Source organism: Bufo gargarizans, chromosome 1, assembly GCF_014858855.1.
Source record: "Bufo gargarizans isolate SCDJY-AF-19 chromosome 1, ASM1485885v1, whole genome shotgun sequence".
NCBI lineage: Eukaryota > Metazoa > Chordata > Amphibia > Anura > Bufonidae > Bufo > Bufo gargarizans.
In genome coordinates this window covers 549,106,270-549,119,063 of record NC_058080.1, presented here as the reverse complement: position 1 = coordinate 549,119,063, position 12,794 = coordinate 549,106,270, and the positions used below count along the sequence as shown (strand labels likewise).

Below are 12,794 nucleotides of genomic sequence, written 5' to 3'. Positions count from 1 at the left end.
CGGTGTAAAAAAAAGCTGTTTTTTGTCACCTTACATCACAAAAAGTGTAATAGCAAGCGATTAAAAAGTCATACGCACCCCAAAATAGTGCCCATCAAACCGTCATCTCATTCCGAAAAAAATGAGCCCCTACACAAGACAGTCGCCCAAAAAATAAATAAAACTATGGCTTTCAGAATGTGGAGACACTAAAGAATCATTTAAAAAATAATAATGCTTTGTTATGTAAAACTGAAACAACCAAACAATCATATTTGGTATTGTCGCATCCATAACAACCTTGTCTATAAAAATACCACATGATCTAACCTGTCAGATAAATGTTGTAAATAACAAAAAATTCTAATGGTGCCAAAACAAAAAAATCATATGTACCCGAAAACTTTCTAGAATTGGGTCATTTTTGGGTGGTTTCTATTATGTAAACCTCGCAAAGTGACTTCAGACCTGAACTGGTCCTTAAAAAGTGGGTTTTTGAAAATTTCTGAAAAATTTCAAGATTTGCTTCTAAACTTCTAAGCCTTGTAACATCCCCAAAATATAATTCCCAAAATGATCCAAACATGAAGTAGACATATGGGGAATGTAAAGTAATAACTATTTTTGGAGGTATTACCATGTATTATAGAAGTAGAGAACTTGAAAATTTGCAAATTTTTGGTAAATTTGGTATTTTTTTATAAATAAAAATGATTGATTTTTTTTACTCCATTTTCATAAAGTGTCATAAAGTACAATATGTGACGAAAAAAACAATCTCAGAATGGCCTGGATAAGTCAAAACGTTTTAAAGTTAACAGCACTTAAAGTGACACTGGTCAGATTTGCAAAAAATTGCCTGGTTCTAAAATTAGCCCGGTCCTTAAGGAGTTAAAATTTGCCTGGGAGTGATTGACACATGGGTGCAGGAGAGGGGCCATACTAAGGATTGGCACGAGCTCTGTATTAGCCCCTGGCAGGAGTCTTGGGGTGCAGCTTATATAGTCAGGGGTGAGATAGAAAATTATAGACACGGTAGCCATGCTGCGGCTAGGCTGAAAGTCACTGTGTGAGCAGAGAACAAGTCCAGCCTCCCTGTCTGCAGTAATAACCCACTTCATGTGGTAAATATTAGACGTCCAGCACGTGTACACAGTGTATGTTTTGTACTGTCAGCGAACAGGTTAATAACACATGACCTCCTCTTGTTTCAGGTGGCAACGGAAGTCCTTGGTGTAGCTGGCTTTGTCTTCCTCCCGGAAACATTACCCAGCTGATATTCCATGGTACGCGACGTGGCCGCTACTGAGTCCTTGTTGTTGTTTGTTCCTCCGTATCACTGGGCTTGTGAAGGTGCCGGGTCCGGTGTGCGGGGTCACACGTCGTCCACAGCACAGGCCACGGCTAATGGTTCCGGTGTCGCCTGTTTCCTAGGGGAATGGAAAATGTATAGACACCAGGCCGGTCACCAAGAGCCACGTCTAATGGGAGAGGCCGAAAGGGAGAAGAACTGGAGCAAGGAGCCGAGTGACAGTAGTGACGAGGGGCTGCACATGCCCGGTGAGTACGGTCATCAGATAGATCGAGCTGCCATGTCACTGCCAGGATATCCTCTGCTGTGTCTGTTCTCTGCTTCATGCCCCTGCTGCCATGTTCCTTCTAACCTGTCATATATCTAGTATATCCCTGCATGTTACATCCCCTCTAACCTGTCATATATCTAGTATATCCCTGCATGTTACATCCCCTCTAACCTGTCATATATCTAGTATATCCCTGCCTGTTACATCCCCCTCTAACCTGTCATATGTGTAGTATATCCCTGCCTGTTACATCCCCTCTAACCTGTCATACGTGTAGTATATCCCTGTCTGTTACATCCCCCTCTAACCTGTCATACGTGTAGTATATCCCTGCATGTTACATCCCCTCTAACCTGTCATATATCTAGTATATCCCTGCATGTTACATCCCCTCTAACCTGTCATATATCTAGTATATCCCTGCCTGTTACATCCCCCTCTAACCTGTCATATGTGTAGTATATCCCTGCCTGTTACATCCCCTCTAACCTGTCATACGTGTAGTATATCCCTGCCTGTTACATCCCCCTCTAACCTGTCATATGTGTAGTATATCCCTGCATGTTACATCCCCTCTAACCTGTCATATATCTAGTATATCCCTGCCTGTTACATCCCCCTCTAACCTGTCATATGTGTAGTATATCCCTGCATGTTACATCCCCTCTAACCTGTCATATATCTAGTATATCCCTGCATGTTACATCCCCTCTAACCTGTCATATGTGTAGTATATCCCTGCCTGTTACATCCCCTCTAACCTGTCATATGTGTAGTATATCCCTGCCTGTTACATCCCCTCTAACCTGTCATATATCTAGTATATCCCTGCATGTTACATCCCCCTCTAACCTGTCATATGTGTAGTATATCCCTGCCTGTTACATCCCCTCTAACCTGTCATATGTGTAGTATATCCCTGCCTGTTACATCCCCCTCTAACCTGTCATATATCTAGTATATCCCTGCATGTTACATCCCCCTCTAACCTGTCATATGTGCAGTATATCCCTGCCTGTTACATCCCCTCTAACCTGTCATATGTGTAGTATATCCCTGCCTGTTACATCCCCCTCTAACCTGTCATACGTGTAGTATATCCCTGCCTGTTACATCCCCCTCTAACCTGTCATATGTGTAGTATATCCCTGCCTGTTACATCCCCTCTAACCTGTCATATGTGTAGTATATCCCTGCCTGTTACATCCCCCTCTAACCTGTCATATGTGTAGTATATCCCTGCATGTTACATCCCCTCTAACCTGTCATATATCTAGTATATCCCTGCATGTTACATCCCCTCTAACCTGTCATATATCTAGTATATCCCTGCCTGTTACATCCCCCTCTAACCTGTCATACGTGTAGTATATCCCTGCCTGTTACATCCCCCTCTAACCTGTCATATGTGTAGTATATCCCTGCCTGTTACATCCCCCTCTAACCTGTCATATGTGTAGTATATCCCTGCCTGTTACATCCCCCTCTAACCTGTCATACGTGTAGTATATCCCTGCCTGTTACATCCTCTCTAACCTGTCATATGTGTAGTATATCCCTGCCTGTTACATCCCCCTCTAACCTGTCATATGTGTAGTATATCCCTGCCTGTTACATCCCCCTCTAACCTGTCATACGTGTAGTATATCCCTGCCTGTTACATCCCCCTCTAACCTGTCATACGTGTAGTATATCCCTGCCTGTTACATCCCCCTCTAACCTGTCATACGTGTAGTATATCCCTGCCTGTTACATCCCCCTCTAACCTGTCATATGTGTAGTATATCCCTGCCTGTTACATCCCCCTCTAACCTGTCATATGTGTAGTATATCCCTGCCTGTTACATCCCCCTCTAACCTGTCATATGTGTAGTATATCCCTGCCTGTTACATCCCCCTCTAACTTGTCATATGTGTAGTATATCCCTGCCTGTTACATCCCCCTCTAACCTGTCATATGTGTAGTATATCCCTGCCTGTTACATCCCCCTCTAACCTGTCATATGTGTAGTATATCCCTGCCTGTTATATCCCCCTCTAACCTGTCATATGTGTAGTATATCCCTGCCTGTTATATCCCCCTCTAACCTGTCATATGTGTAGTATATCCCTGCCTGTTACATCCCCCTCTAACCTGTCATATGTGTAGTATATACCTGCCTGTTACATCCCCCTCTAACCTGTCATATGTGTAGTATATCCCTGCCTGTTACACCCCCCTCTAACCTGTCATATATGTAGTATATCCCTGCCTGTTACATCCCCTCTAACCTGTCATATGTGTAGTATATCCCTGCCTGTTACATCCCCTCTAACCTGTCATATGTGTAGTATATCCCTGCCTGTTACATCCCCTCTAACCTGTCATATGTGTAGTATATCCCTGCCTGTTACATCCCCTCTAACCTGTCATATGTGCAGTATATCCCTGCCTGTTACATCCCCCTCTAACCTGTCATATGTGTAGTATATCCCTGCCTGTTACATCCCCTCTAACCTGTCATATGTGCAGTATATCCCTGCCCGTTACACCCCCTCTAACCTGTCATATGTGCAGTATATCCCTGCCCGTTACATCCCCTCTAACCTGTCATACAGTTGCAAGAAAACGTATGTGAACCCTTTGAAATTATATGGATTTCTGCACAAATTGGTCATAAAATGTGATCTGATCTTCATCTAAGTCACAACAATAGACAATCACAGTCTGCTTAAACTAATAACACACACAGAATTAAATGTTACCATGTTTTTATTGAACACACCGTGTAAACATTCACAGTGCAGGTGGAAAAAGTATGTGAACCCTTGGATTTAAAAACTGGTTAAACCTCCTTTGGCAGCAATAACTTCAGCCAAACGTTTCCTATAGTTGCAGATCAGATGTGCACAACGGTCAGGAGTAATTCTTGACCATTCCCCTTTACAGTACTATTTCAGTTCAGCAATATTTTTGGGATGTCTGGTGTGAATCGCTTTCTTGAGGTCATGCTACAGCATCTCAGTCGGGTTGAGGCCAGGACTCTGACTGGGCCACTCCAGAAGGCGTATTGTCTTCTGTTTAAGCCATTCTGTTGTTGATTTACTTCTATGCTTTGGGTCGTTGTCCTGTTGCAACACCCATCTTCTGTTAAGCTTAAGCTGGTGGACAGATGGCCTTAAGTTCTCCTGCAAAATGTCTTGATAAACTTGGGAATTCATTTTTACTTTGATGATAGCAATCTGTCCAGGCCCTGACACAGCAAAGCAGCCCCAAACCATGATGCCTCCACCACTATACTTCACAGTTGGGATGAGGTTTTGATGTTGGTGTGCTGTGCCTCTTTTTTTCCACACATAGTGTTGTGTGTTTCTTCCAAACAACTCAACTTTGGTTTCATCTGTCCACAGAATATTTTGCCAGTACTGCTGTGGAACATCCATGTTCTCTTGTGCAAACTGTAAACGTGCAGCAATGTTTTTTTTTTTTTTACAGCAGTGGCTTCCTCTGTGGTATCCTCCCATGAAATCCATTCTTGTTTAGTGTTTTACGTATCGTAGATTCACTAACATTGATATTAGCATATGCCAGAGACTTTTGTAAGTCTTTAGCTGACACTCTAGGATTCTTCTTCACCTCATTGAGCAGTCTGTGCTGTGCTCTTGCAGTCATCTTTACAGGACGGCTACTCCTAGGGAGAGTAGCAGCAGTACTGAACTTTCTCCATTTACAGACAATTTGTCTTACCATGGACTGATGAACAGCAAGGCTTTTGGAGATACTTTTATAACCCTTTCCAGCTTTATGCAAGTCAACAATTCTTAATTGTAGGTCTTCTGAGAGCTCTTTTGTGCGAGGCATCATTCACATCAGGCAATGCTTCTTGTGAAAAGCAAACCCAGAACTGGTGTTTTTTTTTATAGGGCAGGGTAGCTGTAACCAACACCTCCAATCTCATCTCATTGATTGGACTCCAGTTGGCTGACACCTCACTCAAATTAGATCTTGGAGATGTAGTTATTCTAGGGCAGGGGTGTCAAACTCAAATTCATCGGGGGCCGCATCAGCAGTTTGGTCATCCTCAAAGGGCCGGTTGTATCGGACTTATGGGGGATCTGTGGGTGACACTTATGGGGGATCTGCCCAGGACCGCCCCCTAAAACCACCCCTTTAGGAGAACAGGGATGCAAGTAAAATTTGGGGGGCTATAAAAGTCCAGCCCAGCAAAGAAACCCCCCAGATGGGGATGGCACTGTTAATGGGGGATCTGGGGATGGCATCCACAGATCCCCCATCCTATAACAGTGCCATCCACAGACCCCCCCCCCCATCCTATAACAGTGCCATCCACTGACCCCCCCCACCCCATAACAGTGCCATCCACAGACCCCCCCATCCTATAACAGTGCCATCCACAGACCCCCCCAACCCTATAACGGTGCCATCCACAGACCCCCCCCAAACCCCATAACGGTGCCATCCACAGACCCCCCCAACCCCAAAACAGTGCCACCCACAGACCCCCCACCTCATAACAGTGCCATCCACAGACCCCCCACCCCATAACAGTGCCATCCACAGACCCCCCCCACCCCATAACAGTGCCATCCACAGACCCCCCCACCCCATAACAGTGCCATCCACAGACCCCCCACCTCATAACAGTGCCATCCACAGACCCCCCACCCCATAACAGTGCCATCCACAGACCCCCCCACCCCATAACAGTACCATCCACAGACCCCCCACCCCATAACAGTGCCATCCACAGACCCCCCACCCCATAACAGTGCCATCCACAGACCCCCCACCCCATAACAGTGCCATCCACAGACCCCCCACCCCATAACAGTGCCATCCACAGACCCCCCACCCCATAACAGTGCCATCCACAGACCCCCCCACCCCATAACAGTGCCATCCACAGACCCCCCCCACCCCATAACAGTGCCATCCACAGACCCCCCCACCCCATAACAGTGCCATCCACAGACCCCCCCACCCCATAACAGTGCCATCCACAGACCCCCCCACCCCATAACAGTGCCATCCACAGACCCCCCCACCCCATAACAGTGCCATCCACAGACCCCCCCACCCCATAACAGTGCCATCCACAGACCCCCCCACCCCATAACAGTGCCATCCACAGACCCCCCCACCCCATAACAGTGCCATCCACAGACCCCCCCACCCCATAACAGTGCCATCCACAGACCCCCCCACCCCATAACAGTGCCACCCACAGACCCCCCCACCCCATAACAGTGCCATCCACAGACCCCCCCACCCCATAACAGTGCCATCCACAGACCCCCCACCCCATAACAGTGCCATCCACAGACCCCCCCCACCCCATAACAGTGCCATCCACAGACCCCCCCACCCCATAACAGTGCCATCCACAGACCCCCCCACCCCATAACAGTGCCATCCACAGACCCCCCCCACCCCATAACAGTGCCATCCACAGACCCCCCCCACCCCATAACAGTGCCATCCACAGACCCCCCCCCACCCCATAACAGTGCCATCCACAGACCCCCCACCCCATAACAGTGCCATCCACAGACCCCCCCACCCCATAACAGTGCCATCCACAGACCCCCCACCCCATAACAGTGCCATCCACAGACCCCCCCCATTGCCGCTCCAGTACAGACTAGTTATAAAATGTGTACAATTAATAAGGACTCTATTCATGAGGCCCCCTCTGCAGTAGAACATTCAATATAGCCACATCCTACTCACAGGGCTGTTATCTTAATGCTGGCCGGACGGGCAGACGAGCGGCAGCGTCACGACTGACGTCACATGCCTGCGCCGCCTCCTTCATTCAGAAAGTAGGCCAGGCACATGACGTCAGTCGTGACGCTGCCGCTCGTTTGCCCGGCCGGCCAGCATTAAGATAACAGCCCTGTGAGTAGGATGTGGCTATATTGAATGTTCTACTGCAGAGGGGGCCTCATGAATAGAATCCTTATTAATTGTACACATTTTATAACTACTGGAGCTGGGGGCCGGAGCACAGTGAACGCACCGACCCCCCAGCTCCTCCTCCCAGTCCCTCCCTGCTGATACATCGCAGCCTGCGATGCTGGAGCATGGCAGGCTGCGATTTTAAAAGGTGGCGGAACGCCGTTCCGGTGCGTTCCGCCAGAAAAAAAAGCCCTGCCGCTCATTATGCGATTTATTATCACTTCCTGCAGGGGCCGCCTGCAGGAAGTGATAATAAAAGGTGAAGGCCGGTGGCGGTTACGCGGGCCACATGACGAGGTCTGGCGGGCCGGATTCGGCCCGCGGGCCTTGTGTTTGACACCCGTGGTCTAGGGGTTCACATACTTTTTCCACCTGCACTGTGAATGTTTACATGGTGTGTTCAATAAAAAAACATGGTAACATTTAATTCTGTGTGTGTTATTAGTTTAAGCAGACTGTGATTGTCTATTGTTGTGACTTAGATGAAGATCAGATCACATTTTATGACCAATTTGTGCAGAAATCCATATCAGTCCAAAGGGATCACATACTTTTTCTTGCAACTGTATATCTAGTATATCCCTGCATATTACATCCCCTCTAACCTGTCATATGTGTAGTATATCCCTGCCTGTTACATCCCCCTCTAACCTGTCATATGTGTAGTATATCCCTGCCTGTTACATCCCCTATAACCTATCGTATAGCTCTAGTATATTCCTGAATGATTTTGTTTCTTCTAACCTGTCTTATCTCTAGTATGTTGCTGCTGGCCCCCTTATTTATAACTTCGGGATATACATTTTACCATAATTCGTGCTTATATTTGTGGGACCTGCATCAGTTCTTCTAGGTATACTTGTACACAGATTTTGAAGGAACTCGGCAGTGAGTATGTTGCAAACATCTTGGAAAACTAACCACAGATCTTCTGTGGATATAAGCGTGATCGAATCCTTCTGCCTCTTCATGTAAACCCAGGCAGACTCAATGTTGAGACCAGAACTCTGTTTGGGCTATATCATCACTTCCAGGACTCCTCGTTCTTCTTTATACTGAAGATACTTCTTAATGACCTTGGCTGTGTGTTTGGAGTTGTTGTCCTGCTGAAGAATAAATTTGAAGCCAATCAGACTCCTCGCTGATGATACTGCATGATGGATAAATATCTGATCTTTTTAAAAAGCACAACAGAAACATAGTGGAGCAGATAAGACACATCATGTTTACTTCCCTTTGAAATCGGAAGATGTCCAGCAGTGTCATCAGCAGAGAACTGGCATAAAACAGTGGGACCCAGTTACGTCGCCCATCTACTGTTCAGATAAGTCTGGCCAGCAGTGGTCTTCATGGAAGAATTGCAGCCATAAAACCATACCTTTCATGTGGAAACAAGACCAAGCAACTCCACTGTGCACAAAAACTTAAGAACTAGGGTGCAGAAAAGCAGGTTCTCTGGACTGAGTCAAAATTTGAAATTTTTATCTGTAACAGAAGGGCTATGAGTGTCTGCAGGCAACAGTGAAGCATGCTGGAGGTTCCTTGCGAGTTTTAGGCTACATTTTATCCATTGGAGTTGGAGATTTGGTCAAGATGAATGTTGTCCTCAGTGCTGAGAAAAGCAGGCATATAGGTATCCATCGTGCAATACTATCAGGGAGGCATCTGTTTGGCTTCAAATTTAATCTACAGCAGGACCACGACCCCCAATGCAGAAGAATTTGAGCAAGCCTTGTGGTTAGTTCTCCAAGTTGTCTGGAACAACCTCCCTTCCAAGTTCCTTTAAAAAATTGTGCGCAATTGTGCCTAGAATTAAAGCTTTTTTTGAAGGCAAATGGTGGTCACACTAAGTATTGATTTGATTTAGGTTTCTTTTGTTCATTCACTTAGCATCTTTTCCCCCCTCGCCTATGACAGCACCCATGGATAGCATCCGCCCCCTTCCTCAGGACAGGAAACAGGAAGCACAGCCTCTTCAAAAGGGAGGTACAACCCCCATCATGCCAGTTCTGTTTCCTGTCCTAAGGGACAGGGTGGATGCACAGCGGTTGAAGAGCAGAGCTGCGGGAGCCCCTTGGTTGATACCCGTGGGAGGAGGGCCTACCCGAGCGGCGTAATTCTTCCTCGGAAGCCGCTGCCGAAGTCTGGCCCCCTTTGGACTCCCTCTCGTCCGGTCACTCCCCCGTCGGGGCTGCTTCGGTGTCCCCGGCTTGGCGAACCTCTGCGGCCGTGCCGTATGTTCGGCTGCCGCTGGCGTTCGCGCGAGCGCGGCGCGCATACTTCCGGGTAGGTCAGGCCGGCGCTGACGTCATCAGTCGGCGCCGGATCTTGGCCTCCGGCTTTTGGCAGTGGGAGGAGGCGGGCCTTGGACCGGAAGGGGAGGGTGCTGGCGCGCGCCCGGCAAGTTCAAAAACCAGCCAGCTCTCACTGCAGGCTGGTGTTTTGGCCTGCAGTGAACTCCATGGATGACAGCCACTGGCAGAAAATGGAGCCCACACAGCGCGCAGAACCCACTGAGACCACCAACGAATCCTCGGTACCGGTGGGGGTAAGAGGGGCGAATGCCCTGCATTTTCCATTTATCTCAGTACCTGATGGTTGTCTTTGCTTTATGTGTTTAGACTTCTAAAGAGAGAAGGGGGTCAAGGTCCAAGGAGCGGGGCTGTGCTATTTGCAAGAGGAAGCTACCGTCCGGTTGGGGCAAACCTGCATGTCAGGTCTGCGTAGGCAAATTATTGGAGGATGAGGCCCCCTCTCTCTTATCAAGCCTAAAGAAGATTATCAAGGATGAAGTCAGAGAAACAGTTAAAGAATCCTTGAGTAATCTGCTTGAAGATCGCCCTAGTACTTCCGCCGCGGTCTCTATTCCCGCTTCGAGCGATCAGGAGCTGTTATCCGGGTTAGAGGAGGAGGGGGAACTTCCATCCTCGGATCATTCACAGGACGAGCAGCTGGCGGGGAGACCCTTGTTCCTCCCAGAGAACATTAATGCTCTAGTCGGGATTGTCAGGGCAACTATGGGGCTTGATGATCAAGCAGAACCCCAGTCTATGAGGGATTCCATGTTCGAGGGCCTAGGTCCCAGAAGATTGAAATGTTTTGATGTGCACGAGAACATAACTTCGGTTATTAAGAATGAATGGAGCAGGCCGGACAGAAAATTTTTCGTGCCTTCTGCCCTAAAAAGGAAGTATCCCTTTGAGGACAAAGCCTCTGCTGATTGGGATAGAGCCCCAAAGTTGGATGCTCCGGTAGCAAAAATCTCTAAGAGAGCAGCCCTCCCGTTTGAAGACGCGGGAACTCTAAAAGATGCTATGGACAGAAGAGCAGAGGTCTATTTAAAAAAGAACTGGGAGGCGACGGCTGGTTCTTTTAGGCCCGCTATAGCCGCCACTTCTGTGGCCAGGTCCTTAAAGGTCTGGAAGAAGGAGATGGAGGAGCAGATGAAGAAAGGAGCGCCCATGGAACAACTCCTCTCGTCATTCCCAACTCTGTACAGTGCCATTGACTTCTTAGCGGATGCCTCAGTGGACTCCCTGAAGCTGTCAGCAAGAGCCGCAGCTCTTTCAAATTCCGCCCGTCGGGCGATTTGGCTAAAAGACTGGAAGGGGGATGCAGGGTCGAAGGCGAAATTATGTGCTATTCCCTGTCAGGGTGAATTTCTCTTCGGGCCCACGTTGGATGATCTGCTGGAAAAGGCCTCTGACAGAAAAAAGGGTTTCCCTTCTATTCATCAGCAGCCTCCTAAGAAGCCCTTTCGTTCTCAGTCGGCCAGATTTAACTTTAAGAGAAGAGAAACTCCCAGGCAGTCTGGTAATGCGCCCAAAAGGAGCAAAGGGTTTCTTTTTTCAGGTGGAGAAGCCTCTAAGAAGCCTCCGCAATGACGCCAGATGCCCGGTTGGAGGTCGTCTCTCCCTCTTCGCAGATCAATGGCGGAAGATCTCAAACAGCCCCTGGATCCTCTCAATCATTTCACAGGGCTATTGCCTGAACTTCCTGAGAACTCCTCCAGAAAGGTTCGTTTTGACGGACTATCGCTCCAGCCCAGAGAAGCTAGAAGCATTGCGTCTGGAGGTTGCAGATTTACTAAAGAAGAGGGTCCTGCAGGAGGTTCCAGCTCAAGAGAGGGAGAGGGGCTATTATTCGACTCTTTTTCTTGTAAAGAAGCCGAATGGCACCTTCCGAACCATAATAAATCTCAAGCTGCTCAACAAATATCTGGTGTACGAGAGGTTTCGTATGGAGACTATCAGTTCCATAATTCCGAATTTATTCCTGGGCTGCTACATGGCGACCCTGGACCTCAGGGACGCTTATTACCACGTCCCAATCCATCCCAGTCACCAGAAGTACCTGAGAGTAGCAGTTCAGTTCCCGGACAGACTCCTACACGTACAGTTTCGGGCCCTGCCGTTTGGGTTGTCTCAGGCACCCAGGCTTTTCACGAAGATTGTAGCAGAGATGATGGCTCATCTGAGGGAGAGGGATCTGATTGTCATTCCCTATCTAGACGATTTCCTCCTTCTCTCTCAGACACCGGGACAATTATCCGAGGGAATTGCCTGGGTCAGGGAGGTGCTGGTAAAGTTGGGTTGGGAGTTAAATCTCCAGAAATCCAATCTCGTACCAAGCCAGATATGCACCTTTCTGGGGCTGCTCCTGGACTCCCAGAAGCAGATGTGTTTTCTCCCGACACAGAAGGTTTCTCTACTAGTCTCCAGGGTTCAGGACATTGTGGCTCGCCGTTCCATCTCTCTAAGAGAGGCTATGTCAGTTCTGGGCCTAATGACGGCCGCAATCCCGGGGGTGGAATGGGCCCACTTCCACTCGAGGTCACTTCAGCTGCAGATCCTGGGAGTTTGGGACAAAGATCCCCTATCCTTGGATTCCCTCTTCTACCTTTCAACTCGTACAATAAAAGATTTAGAGTGGTGGACAGAACCTTCCAACCTTCAGAGAGGAGTCCCTTGGTCAAGGCAGGATCCCCTCTCTCTGACTACAGACGCAAGTCCCTGGGGGTGGGGAGCTCACACAGAATCTCTACTTCTGCAGGGACAGTGGGATCAGGAGATAGTTCCCAGATCTCACAACTTCAAGGAACTCCTGGCGATCCTCATGGCCTTAAAGAAATGCCTCCACCTTTTAAAAGGCAGAAACGTCTTAATCTACTCCGACAACATGACGGCAGTAGCCTATATCAATCGTCAGGGGGGGACGAGATCGCCAGATCTAATGTCTCTCACCAGGGAGATTTTCAAGATAGCAGAGGATTT

The 12,794-nt window shown here is 48.1% G+C and overlaps 1 protein-coding gene across 2 annotated transcripts in view; it reads left to right on the top strand.

The window, feature by feature from the left end:
• The first annotated feature begins 886 nt into the window (after positions 1-886).
• Positions 887-12,794, top strand: part of GOLGA3 (golgin A3) — a 65,117-nt gene continuing 53,209 nt past the window's right edge. Inside the window, exon 1 of one of the 2 annotated variants that reach the window (XM_044275593.1) lies at positions 887-1,539. The gene's annotated coding sequence lies outside the window, so the exon portion shown is untranslated. The remainder of the gene's footprint in view (positions 1,540-12,794) is intronic. The other variant, XM_044275594.1, reaches the window with a different exon arrangement.